Below are 12646 nucleotides of genomic sequence, written 5' to 3'. Positions count from 1 at the left end.
TCTCTATGTCTGCATCTTTATTCCTGTCCTACCCCTAGGTTCTCCAAAACTGTAGGGGTTTTTATTTTGGAATCCATATATATGTGTTAGCATACGGTATTTGTTTTTCTCTTTCTGACTTACTTCACTCTGTATAACAGTCCCCAGGTCCATCCAACTCACTACTAATAACACAATTTCGTTTCTTTTTATGGCTGAGTAATATTCCATTGTATAGATGTGCCACATATTCTTTATCCATTCATCTGTCCATGAACACTTAGGTGGCTTCCAGGTCCTGGACAGAGCTGCAATGAACATTGTGGTGCACGGCCCTTTGAATTATGGTTTTTTCAGGGTATATGCCCAGTGGTGCGATTGCTGGGTTATATGGTAGTTCTGTTTTTAGTTTTTTAAGGAACCTCTATACTGTTCTCCATAGTGTCTCTATCAATTTATATTCCCACCAACAGTGCAAGAGGGTTCCCTTTTCTCCACACCCTCTCCAGCACTTATTATTTGTAGATTCTTTGATGATGGGCATACTGCATGGTGTGAGGTGATACCTCATTGTAGTTTTGATTTTCATTTCTGTAATGATTAGTCATGTTGAGCATCCTTTGATGTGCTTGTTGGCAATCTGTATATCTTCTTTGGAGAAATGTCTATTTAGGGCTTCTGCCCATTTTTTATTTGGATTGTTTGTTTTTCTGATATTGAGCTGAATGAGCTGGTTCTATATTCTGGAGACTAATCTTTTGTCAGTTGCTTCACTTGCAAATTTCTCCCATTCTGAGGGTTGGCTTTCATCTTGTTTAGCATTTCCTTTGTTGTGCAAAAGCTTTTAGTTTCATTAGGGCCCATTTGTTTATTTTTGTTTTTATTTCCATTTCTCTAGGAGGTGGGTCAAAAGTGATCTTGCTGTGATTTATGTCATAGAGTATTCTGTCTATGTTTTCCTCTAAGAGTTTTATAGTGTCTGGCCTTATATTTAGGTCTTTAATCCATTTTGGGTTTATTTTTTTATGGTGTTAGGGAGTGTTCTAATTTCATTCTTTTATATGTAGCTGTCCAGGTTTCCCAGCACTACTTATTGAAGAAGCTGTATTTTCTCCATTGTGTATTCTTGCCCCTTTTATCACAGATAAGGTGACCATATGTGCATGGGTATATCTCTGGGCTTTCTATCCTGTTCCATTGTTCTATATTTCTGTCTCAGTGCCAGTACCATACTCTCTTGATTACTATAGCTTTGTAGTATAATCTGAAGTTTGGGAGCATTATTCCTCCAGCTCCATTTTTCTTTCTCAATATTGCTTTGTGTATTCGGAGTCTTTTGTGTTTCCATATAAATTGTGAAATTTTTTATTCTAGTTCTGTAAAAAATGCCATTGGTAATTTGACAGGGATTGCACTGAATCTGAAGATTGCTGTAGGTAGTATAGTCATTTTCATAATGTCGATTCTTGCAATCCAAAACATGGTATATCTCTCCATCTGTTTGTATTATCTTTAATTTCTTTCATCAGTGTCTTACAGTTTTCTGCATACAGGACTTTTGTCTCCTTAGATAAGTTTATTCTTAGGTATTTTATTCTTTTTGTTGCAATGGTAAATGGGAGTGTTTCCTTAATTTCTCTTTCAGATTTTTTCATCATTAGTGTATAAGAATGCAAGAGATTTCTGTGCATTAATTTTGTACCCTGCTATTTACCAAATTCATTGATTAGCTCTGGTTTTCTGGTAGTATCTTTAGGATTCTGTATGTAGAGTATCATGTCATCTACAAACAGTAAAAGTTTTACTTCTTCTTTTCTGATTTGGATTCCTTTTATTTCTTTTTCTTCTCTGATTGCTGCAGCTAAAACTTCCATAACTATGTTGAAAAACAGTGGTGAGAGGGAGCAACCTTGTCTTGTTCCTGATCTTAGTGGAAATGGTTTCAGTTTTTTACCATTGAGAATGATGTGGGCTGTGGGTTATTCATATATGGCCTTTCTTATTTTGAGGTAAGTTCCATCTAAGCCTACATTCTGCAGGGTTGTTACAATAAATGGGTGTTGAATTTGTGCAAAGCTTTTTCTTCATATATTGAGATGATCATATGGTTTTCTCCTTTAATTTGTTAATATGGCTTATCACATTGATTGATTTGCATAAATTAGAGAATCCTTGCATTCTAGAGATAAATCCCACTTGAACATGGTGTATGATATTTTAATGTGATGTTGGGTTCTGTTTACTAGTATTTTGTTGAGGATTTTTGCATTTTTATTCATCAGTGATATTGACCTGTAGTTTTCTTTCTTGGCGAAATCTTTGTCTGGTTTTGGTATCAGGGTGATGGTGGCCTTGTAGAATGAGTTTGGGAGTGTTCTTCTCTCTGCTATAGTTTGGAAGAGTTTGAGAAGGATTCATGTTAGCTCTTCTCTAAATGTTTGATAGAATTTGCCTGTGAAGCCATCTGGTCCTGGGCTTTTGTTTGTTGGAAGATTTTTAATCACAGTTTCAATTTCAGTGCTTGTGATCAGTCTGTTTACATTTTCTATTTCTTCCTGGTTCAGTCATGGAAGGCTGTGTTTTTCTAAGAATTCTTCCATATCTTCCAGTTTGTCCACTGTACTGCCTTACTGTTGTTTGTAGTAATCTCTCACAATCCATTGTATTTCTGCAGTGGCAGTTGTTACTTCTTCTTTTTCATTTCTAATTCTATTGTTTTCAGTCTTCTCCATTATTTTCTTGATGAGTCTGGCTAATTGTTTATCAATTTTATTTATCTTCTCAAAGAATCAGCTTTTAGTTTTATTGATCTTTGTTATCATTTCCTTCATTTCTTTTTCATTTATTTCTGATCTGATCTTTATGATTTCTTTCCTTCTGCTAACTTTGGGGTTTTTTTGTTGTTGTTGCTGTTCTTCTTCTTTCTCTAATTGCTTTAGGTGTAAGGTTAGGTTGTTTATTTGAGATGTTTCTTGTTTCTTAAGGTAGGCTTGTATGGCTATAAACTTCCCTCTTAAACTGCTTTTGCTGCATCCCATAGGTTTTGGGTCGTTGTGTTTTCCTTGTCATTTGTTTCTAGGTTTTTTTTTATTTCCTCTTTGATTTCTTCACTGATCTCTTGGTTAGTAAGTAGTGTGTTGTTTAGCCTCCATGTGTTTCTATTTCTTATAGATTTTTTCCTGTAATTGTTATCTTGTCTCATAGTGTTGTGGTCAGAAAAGATACTTGATACAATTTCAATTTTCTTAAATTTACCTAGGCTTGATTTTGACCCAAGATATGATCTATCCTGGAGAATGTTCCATGAGCACTTGAGTGGAATGTGTATTCTCTTGTTTTTGGATGGAATGTGCTATAAATATCAATTAAATCCATCTTGTTTAATGTATCATTTAAAGCTTGTGTTACCTTATTTATTTTCATTGTGGATGATCTTTCCATTGGTGAAAGTGGGATGTTAAAGTCCCCTACTATGATTGTGTAACTGCCGATTTCCCCTTTTATGGTTCTTAGTATTTGCCTTATGTACTGAGGTACTCCAATGTTGGGTGCATAAATATTTAAAATTGTTATATCTTCTTGTTGGATTGATCCCTTGATCATTATGTAGTATCCTTCTTTGTCTCTTGTAATACTCTTTGTTTTAAAGACTTTTTTTTTTCCTGATATGAGAATTGCTACTCTAGTTTACTTTTGATTTCCTTTTGTATGGAGTATCTTTTTCCTTTTCCTCATTTTCACTCTATGTGTCCCTAGGTCTGAGGTGGGTCTCTTGTAGACAGCATATATATGAGTCTTCTTTTTGTATCCATTCAGCCAGTCTATGTCTTTTGGTTGGAGCATTTAATACATTTACATTTAAGGTAGTTATCAATATGCATGTTCCTATTAGCATTTTCTTAATTGTTTTGGGTTTATTATTTTGGGTCTTTTCCTTCTCTTGTGTTACCTGCCTAGAGAAGTTCCCTCAGCATTTGTTTTAAAGCTGGTTTGGTAGTGCTGAATTCTCTTAGGTTTTGCTTTTCTGTAAAGCTTTTCATTTCTCCATTAAATCTGAATGATATCCTTGCTGGGTAGAGTAATCTTGGTTGTAGTTTTTTTTTTTTTTTTCTTTCATCACTTTAAATATGTACTGTTACTCCCTTCTGACTTGCAGAGTTTCTGCTGAAAGATCAGCTCTTAACCTTATGGAGATTCCTTAATGTGTTACGTGTTGGTTTTCCCTTGCTTCTTTTAAATTTGTTCTTTGTATTTAATTTTTGAGAGTTTGATTAATATGTGTCTTGACATGTTTTTCCTGGGATTTATACTTTATGGGACTCTGTGTGCTTCCTGGAATTGATTAACTATTTCCTCTCCCATATTAGGGAAGTTTTCCACTATAATTTCTTCAAATATTTTCTCAGTCCCTTTCTTTTTCTCTTCTTCTTCTGGGACCCCTATAATACGAATGTGGGTTTGTTTAACGTTGTCGCAGAGGTCTCTGATACTGTCCTCAATTCGTTTCTTTCTTTTTTCTTTATTCTGCTCTGCAGTCATTATTTCGACTATGTTATCTTCCAGGTCACTTATCCATTCTTCTTTCTCAGTTATTCTGATTTTGATCCCTTCTAGAGAATTTTTAATTTCATTTATTTTGTTGTTCATCTCTGTTTGTTTCCTCTTTAGTTCTTCTAGGTCACTGTAAACGTTTCTTTTATTTTCTCCATTCTATTTCCAGGATTTTGTATCATCTTTACTATCATTATTCTGAATTATTTTTCAGGTAGACTGCCTATTTCCTCTTCATTTGTTAGGTCTGGTGGGTTTTTGCCTTGCTCCTTAATCTGCTCTGTGTTTCTCTGTCTTCTCATTTTGCTTAACTTACTGTGTTTTGGGTCTCCTTTTCATAGGCTGCAGGTTCGTAGTTTCCATTGTCCTTGGTGTCTGACCCCAGTGGCTAAGTTTGGTTCAATGGGTTGCATAGGCTTCCTGGTGGAGCGGACTAGTGCCTGTGCTCTGGTGGATGAGGCTGGATCTTGTCTTTCTGGTGGGCAGGTACACGTCTGATTGTGTGTTTTTGGTGTCTGAGGTGTTATTATGATTTTAGTCAGCCTCTGTGCTAATGGATGGGGTTGTGCTCCTGTCTTGCTAGTTGTTTTGCCTATGGTGTCCTGTACTGTATCTTGCTGGTCGTTGAGTGGAGCTGGGTGCTGGTGTTGAGATGGAGATCTCTGGGAGATTTTCACCATTTGATATTACATGGAGCTGGGAGGTCTCTTGTGGACCAGTGTCCTAAACTTGGCTCTTGCACCTCAGTGGCACAGCCCTGACACCTGGCTGGAGCACCAAGAGCCTGACCTCCACATGGCTCAGAATAAAAGGGAGAAAAGAAAGAAAGAAAGAAAGAAGATAAAATAAAGCAAAATAAAATAAAATAAAGTTATTAACATAAAAAATAATTATTAAGAAAAAAATTTTAAGTAATTAAAAAAAGGGGGACCGACAGAATCCTAGGAGAAATAGTAAAAGCAAAACTATACAGACAAAATCACACACAGAAGCATACACATACACACTCACAAAAAGTGAAAAAGGGAAAAAAAAATATATATATATCATTGCTCCCAAAGTCTACCTCCTCAATTTGGGATGATTTGCTGTCTATTCAGGTATTCCACAGATGCAGGGTACATCAAGTTGATTGTGGAGATTTAATATGCTGCTCCTGAGGCTGCTGAGAGAAATTTCCCTTTCTCTTCTCTGCTCACACAGTTCCCAGGGTTTAGCTTTGGATTTGGACACATGTCTGCGTAGGTCACCTGAGGGCATCTTTTCTTTGCTCAGACAGGACAGGGTTAAACGAACAGCTGATTCAGAGTTGCTGGCTCACTCAGGCTATGGGGAGGGAGGGATACAGATGTGGATTGAGCCTGTGGCCACAGAGGCCACCATAACATGGCACCAGCCTGAGTCACACCATGCATTGTCTCAGAGAAATTGTCCCTGGATCACGGGACCCTGGCAATGGTGGCCTGCACAGGCTTCTGGGAGGGAATGTGTGTAAAGTGACCTGTGCTTGAACACAGGCTTCTTAGTGGCTGCAGTAGCAGCCTTAGCGTTCCATGACCATCCCTGGGGTCCACGCTGACAGCCACGTACCTCGCCTGTCTCTGGAGCTCCTTTAAGCGGCACTCTTAATCCCCTCTCCTAGTGCACCAGGGAACAAAGAGGCAAGAAAAAGTCTCTTGTCTCTTCGGCAGCTCCAGACATTTTCCCGGACTCCCTCCCAGATAGCTGTGGAGCACTAACCCCCTTCAGTCTGTGTTCAAGCTGCCAACCCCAGTCCTCTCCCTGGGATCTGACCTAAGCCTGAGCCTCAGTTCCCAGACCCCACCCATCCTGGAAAGTGAGCAGAGAAGTCACTCGGGCTGGTGAGCGTTGGTCAGCACTGACCCTCTCTGTGGGAATCTCTCCACTTTGCCCTCTGCACCCTTGTTGCTGTGCTCTCTCCTGTGGCCCCGAAGCTCCCACCCTCTGCCAGCAGCAGTCTCTGCCCACTAAGGGGCTTCCTAGTGTGTGGAAATATTTCCTCCTTCATAGCTCCCTCCCACTGGTTCAGGTCCCGTCCCTATTCTTTTTCTCTGTTTTTTATTCTTTCTTTTACCCTTCCCTGGTACATGGGGAGTTTCTTGCCTTTTGCGAGGTCTGAGGTCTTCTGCCAGAGTTCATTATGTGTTCTGTAGGAGTTGTTCCACATGTAGATGTATTTCTGATGTATTTGTGGGGAGGAAGGTGATCTCTGCATCTTACTCTTTCACCATCTTGAAGCTCCTCCTAGATTGTTAATTTGAGATTTTTCTTGTTTCTTGATGCAGGCTTTTATTGTTATAATCTTCCCTCTTAGAACTGCTTTTGCTGCATCCCATCCGTTTTGCATCACCGTGTTTGCATTGTCATTTGTCTCTAGGTATTTTTTTTATTTCCTCTTTGATTTCTTCACTGATCTCTTGATTATTCAGTAACATATTGTTTAGCCTCCATGTGTTTGCATATTTTACATTTTTTTCCCTGTAATTGATTTCTCATCTTATAGAATTGTGTTCAGAAAAGATGCTTGAAATTATTTCAATTTTATTAAATTTACTGAGGCTTGATTTGTGACCCAAGATTTGATCTATTGTGGAGAATGTTCTGTGCACACTTGAGAAGAAATTGTAATCTGCTGTTTTGGGATGGAATGTCCTATAAATATTAAGTAAATCTATGTGGTCTATTGTGTCACTTAAAGTTTCTGTTTTCTTTTTAATTTTCTGTTTGGATTATCTGTCCATTGGTGTAAATGAGGTGTTAAAGTCCCCCACTATTATTGTGTTACCATTGATTTCCTCTTTTAGAGTTGTTAGCAGTTACCTTATATATTGAGGTGCTCCTATGTTGGGTGTATATATATTTATAATTGTTATATCTTCTTCTTGGAGTGATCCCTTGATCATTATGTAGTGTCCTTCCTTGTCTCTGGTAACATTCTTTATTTTAAAGTCTCTTTTATCTGATATGAGAATTGCTACTCCAACTTTCTTTTGATTTCCATTTGCATGGAATATCTTCTTCCATCCCCTCACTTTCAGTCTGTATGTGTCCCTAGGTCTGAAGTGGGTCTCTTGTAGACAGCATATATATGGGTCTTGCTTTTGTATCCATTCAGCAAGCCTGTGTCTTTTGGTTAGAGCATTTACTCCATTCACGTTTAAGGGAATTATCAATATGCATGTTCCATTACCCTTTTCTTAATTGTTTTGGGTTTGTTGTTGTAGGTCCTTTTCTTATCTTGTGTTTCCCACTTAGAGAAGTTCCTTTAACATTTGGTGTAGAGCTGGTTTGTTGGACCAGAATTCTCTTAGCTTTTGCTTGTCTGAAAAACTTTTGATTTCTCCATCAATTCTGAATGTGATCCTTGCCATGTAGAGTATCTTGGTTGTCGGTTCTTCCCTTTCATCACTTTAAATATATCCTGACACTTCCTTCTGGCTTGTAGAGTTTCTGCTGAGAAATCAGCTGTTAACCTATGGGAGTTCCCTCATATGTTATTTGTCATTTTTCCCTTGCTGCTTTAAAAATTTTTTATTTGTCTTTAATTTTTGCCTATTTGATTACTATGTGTCTCAGCATGTTTCTCCTTGAGTTTATCCTGTATGCAACTGTCTGCACTTCCTGGACCTGGGTGGCTATTTTCTTTCCCACGTTAGGGAAGTTTTCGAGTATCATCTCTTCAAATATTTTCTCGGGTCCTTTCTCTCTCTCTTCTCCTTCTGGGTCCCCTATAATGCAAATGTTGTTGCGTTTATTGTTTTCCTAGAGGTCTTTTAGACTGTCTTCATTTCTTTTCATTCTTTTTTCTTTATTCTCTTCTGCAACAGTGAATTCCACCATTCTATCTTCCAGGTCACTTACTTCTGTCTCCATTTTTCTGGTATTGACTCCTTCTAATGTATTTTTCATTTCAGTTATTGTATTGTTCATCTCTGTTTGTTTGTTCTTTTATTCTTCTAGATCTTTGTTAAACACTTCTTGCATATTCTCGATCTTTGACTCCATTCTTTTTCTGAGGCTCTGGATCATCTTCCCTATCATTATTCTGAATTATTTTTGTGGAACATTGCCTATCTCCATTTCATTTAGTTGTTTTTCTGGGGTTTTATCTTGTTCCTTCATCTGGTTCATAGCCCTCTGCCTTTTCATCCTGTCTATCTTTCTCTGAATGTGGTGTTTGTTCCACAGCCTGCAGGATTGTAGTTCTTGCTTCTGCTGTCTGCCCTTTGGTCCCTTTTATGTTAATAATTGCTTTCCCCTTGTTGTTTTAATATTTTTTCTTTGTCTTTAATTTTTGATAGTTTGATTAATATGTGTCTTTGCAGGTTTCTCCTTGGATTTATCCTGTAAGGAACTCTCTGCACTTCCTGGACTTGATTGACTCTTTCCTTCCCCATAATAGGGAAGTTTTCAATTATAATCTCTTCAAATATATTCACGTTCCTTTTTGTTTTTTTCTTTTTCTCTTCTTCTTCTGGGACCCCTAAAATTCGAATAGTGGTATATTTAATATTGTCCGTGAGGTGTCTGAGATTGTCCTCTATTCCTTTCATTCTTTTTTTTTTCTTTTTTTTCTTTTTTTCTAATCTACAGTAGTTATTTCCAATATTTTATCTTCCAGGTCACTTATCCTTTTATATGCCTGTTATTCTGCTACTAATGTCTTCTAGAGAATTTTAATTTCGTTATTTTGTTGTTCATCATTTTTTGTTTGCTGTTTAGTTCATCTAGGTCCTTGTTAAACATTTCAAGGATTTTTAATTTCATTTATTGTGTTGTTCATCATTGTTTGTTTGCTCTTTATTTCTTCTGGGTCCTTGTTAAATATTTCTTGTATTTTCTCCATTCTATTTCTAAGATTTTGGGTCATCTTTACTCTCATTTCTCTGAATTGTTTTTCCGGTGGACTGGTTATTTCCTCATCATTTGTTTCTTCTAGTGTATTTTTAACTGGCTCCTTCATCTGCTGTGTATTTTTCTGTCTTCTCATTTTGTTTAACTTTCTGTGTTTGGGGTCTCCATTTTGCAGGCTGCAGGTTCATAGTTCCCATTGTTTTTGGCATCTACTCTCACTGGGTAAGGTTGGACCAGTGGGTTCTGTAGGCTTCCTGGTGGAAGGGACTGGTGCTTGTGTTCTGGTGGATGAGGCTGGACCTTGTCTTTCTGGTGGGCGGGACCAAGTCTGGTGGTGTTTTTGGGGTGTCTGTGAATTTATTTTGAGTTTCAGCAGCTTTTCTCCTAATGGGTGGTTTTGTGTTCCTTTCTTGCTAGTTGTTTGGCATAGGGTGTCCAGCACTGTAGCTTGCTGGTCCTTGAGTGGAGCTGGGTCTTTGCATTAAGATAGAGATTTCTGAGAGAGCTTTCACCTCTTGATATTAAATGGGGCTGTGAGGTCTCTGGTGAACCAATGTCCTGAATTCTGCTCTCCCACCTAACAGGATCAGGCCTGACCTACACCTGGAGCACCAAGACCTTGTCAATCACATGCCTCAGAAGGAAAGGAAGAAAAGAAAGAAGGAAGGAAAGAAAGAAAGAAAGAAAGAAAGAAAGAAAGAAAGAAAGAAAGAAAAGAAAAGAAAAGAAAGTTAGAATAGAAAAAATCTCGTTAAATATAAAAAAATTAAAAAGTAATAAAAAAAGAGAAAGAAAGAAGAGAGCAAACCAACCAAAGACTAATCTACCAATGATAACAAGCACTAAAATCTGTACCAAAAACAAAACAAAACAAAAAAAAGAAGTGGACAGTCAGAACCCAAGGACAAATGGCAAAAGCAAAGCTATACAGACAAAGTCACACAAAGAAGTATTCACATACATACTCAAAACAGAGAAAAAGTAAAATATATATATATATATATATATATATAAAAGAGCTACCAAATCAATAAACATATCTACCAATGATAATAAGCTCCAAGTACTAAACTACAAAAAAACATAAAGACAAAAACAAATTAGGTGCAGAAAGAAAACCCCAAGTCTACATTTCCTCCCAAAGGCCACCGCCTCAATTTGGAGATGATTCATTGTTTATTCAGATATTCCACAGATGCAGGGTACATCGGGTTCATTGTGGAGATTTAATCCTCTGCTCCTGAGGTTGCTGGGAGAAATTTATCTTTCTCTTCTGTGTTCACACAGATCCTGGGGTTCAGCTTTGGATTTGCCCCCACCTCTGCATGTAGGTTGTCTGAGGTCTACTCTTCCCCACCCAGACAGTTTAAAGGAGCAGTTGATTAGTGGGCTCTGTCTCACTCAGCCTGGGGGGAGAGAGGGGTACTGGTTGAAGGGCAAGCCTGCAGTGGCAGAGGCCAGTGTGACTTTGCAGCAGCCTGCGGTGCACCATGTGTTCTCCAAGGGAAATTGTCCCTGTATCACAGGACCCTGGCAGTGCTGGGCTGCACAGCCTCTGGGGAGGAGAGATGCAGATAGTGACCTATGCTTGCACACAGACTTCTCAGTGTCTGTTGCAGCAGCCTTAGCATTTCATGCCCATCTCTGGGTCCGTGCTGATAACCACAGCTCGTGCCCCTCTCTGGAGCTTGTTGAGTTAGTGCTCTGAATCCCCTCTACTTATGCACCCTGAAACAATGGTCTCTTGCCTCTTAGGAAGGTCCATAGTTTTTTCGGGACTCCCTCCTGGCTAGCTGTGGTGCACTAGCCCTCTTAAGGCTGTGCTCATGCAGACAACCCCAGTCCCCTTCCTGGGATCTGGCCTCCGAGGCCTGAGCCTCAGCTCTCAGCCCCCACCTGTCCCAGTGGGTGAGCAGACAGGCCTCTCAGGCTGCTGAGTGCTGGTTGGCACCTATCCTCTGGGTGGGAATCTCTCTGCTTTGCCCTTTGAACACCTGTTGCTGTGCTCTCCTCCATGGTTCTGAAGCTTCCCCCTCCACCACCCCTTGTCTCCAGCAGTGAAGGGGCTTCCTAGTGTGAAAACTTTTCCTACTTCACAGCTCCCTCCACGAGGTGCAGGTCCCATCCTTATTCATTTGTCTTTGTTTTTCCTTTTTTTTTTCTTTTTCCCTACCCAGGTATGTGGGAAGCTTCTTCCCTTTTGGGGAGTGAGGTCTTCTGCCAGTGTTCAGTAGGTGTTCTGTAGGAGTTGTTCCACATGTAGATGTAGTTTTGTTGTATTTGTTGGGAGGAAGTTGATCTCCTTGTCTTACTCCACTGCCATTTTGAAGGTGCCCCTCCTCGTCCCAACTCGAATTCTTGAACCCTGTTTTTATATCAGTGACTAGCTCCTCCTCTCTCACAATGCATACAAACCACTTCAGGATTATAGCCAGAACACTTGAAAATATTTATTCAAAGAACAACTAATTTTTCAAGGTAGTTATGGTTATACATATTGGACAGGAGATATCTTAAAATTCCAAATAAAGTACCTAATTTTAGTTATATGGCATGAGTTTCCAATCACAGTAGTCACATTTTCATAGAGGTACATCAAGATAAATAGAGCAATAATCATATTTTACAATCTATAAAATTGAAAGCTTTGCTTTAAAAAAGTTTACATGCAATGCATATAGTAGCTTGCAAGTTTATTTATGAAAATACATTTATTCAATATGTGCATTGTAAAGTTCAGGCATCAGTTTTAGGGTATGGGAAAATATTTATAGCCTAGATCCAACTAGGGGTGAGTGCCTATCAGAAACTTTTATTACAGGCGGTTGTAGTTCATGGAGAAAAGTGTTACACTGGGGCCACCACTTCACAACATTGAGAGGGTGGCAACTTACATCTTCAGGAGCAAAGGATTTATTGCTTCCTCAGAGACAAGTTTTTCTACCCCAACTGAAGTCTGGAGGTTAGGATCAACATTTTTTTACCCTACCTCTCCCTTCTACCACCTTTTAAAAAGATGTGAACATTTCATTTGTATGCAGATGAACATGTTTGATAAAGTGTAAAATTTACCTTCTCCAAGGGTGTGTATATTTCAAAAGCAATCAGAACCTTCAGGCTAAGTCATCAGAATATAAAAGTAAAAATTTAAGTATATGGTGAGTAGAGAGTTTGAGATTTTGAGAGGGAGTTATGTGGTTACATTAAAATTACTCAAGTACTCTTGCTTGAAAGCTGGTTC

The sequence above is a fragment of the Mesoplodon mirus genome (genome assembly GCF_964341445.2).
Source record: "Mesoplodon mirus genome assembly, chromosome: 13".
Lineage (NCBI taxonomy): Eukaryota > Metazoa > Chordata > Mammalia > Artiodactyla > Ziphiidae > Mesoplodon > Mesoplodon mirus.
Note: the sequence above shows the minus strand (reverse complement) of the source record.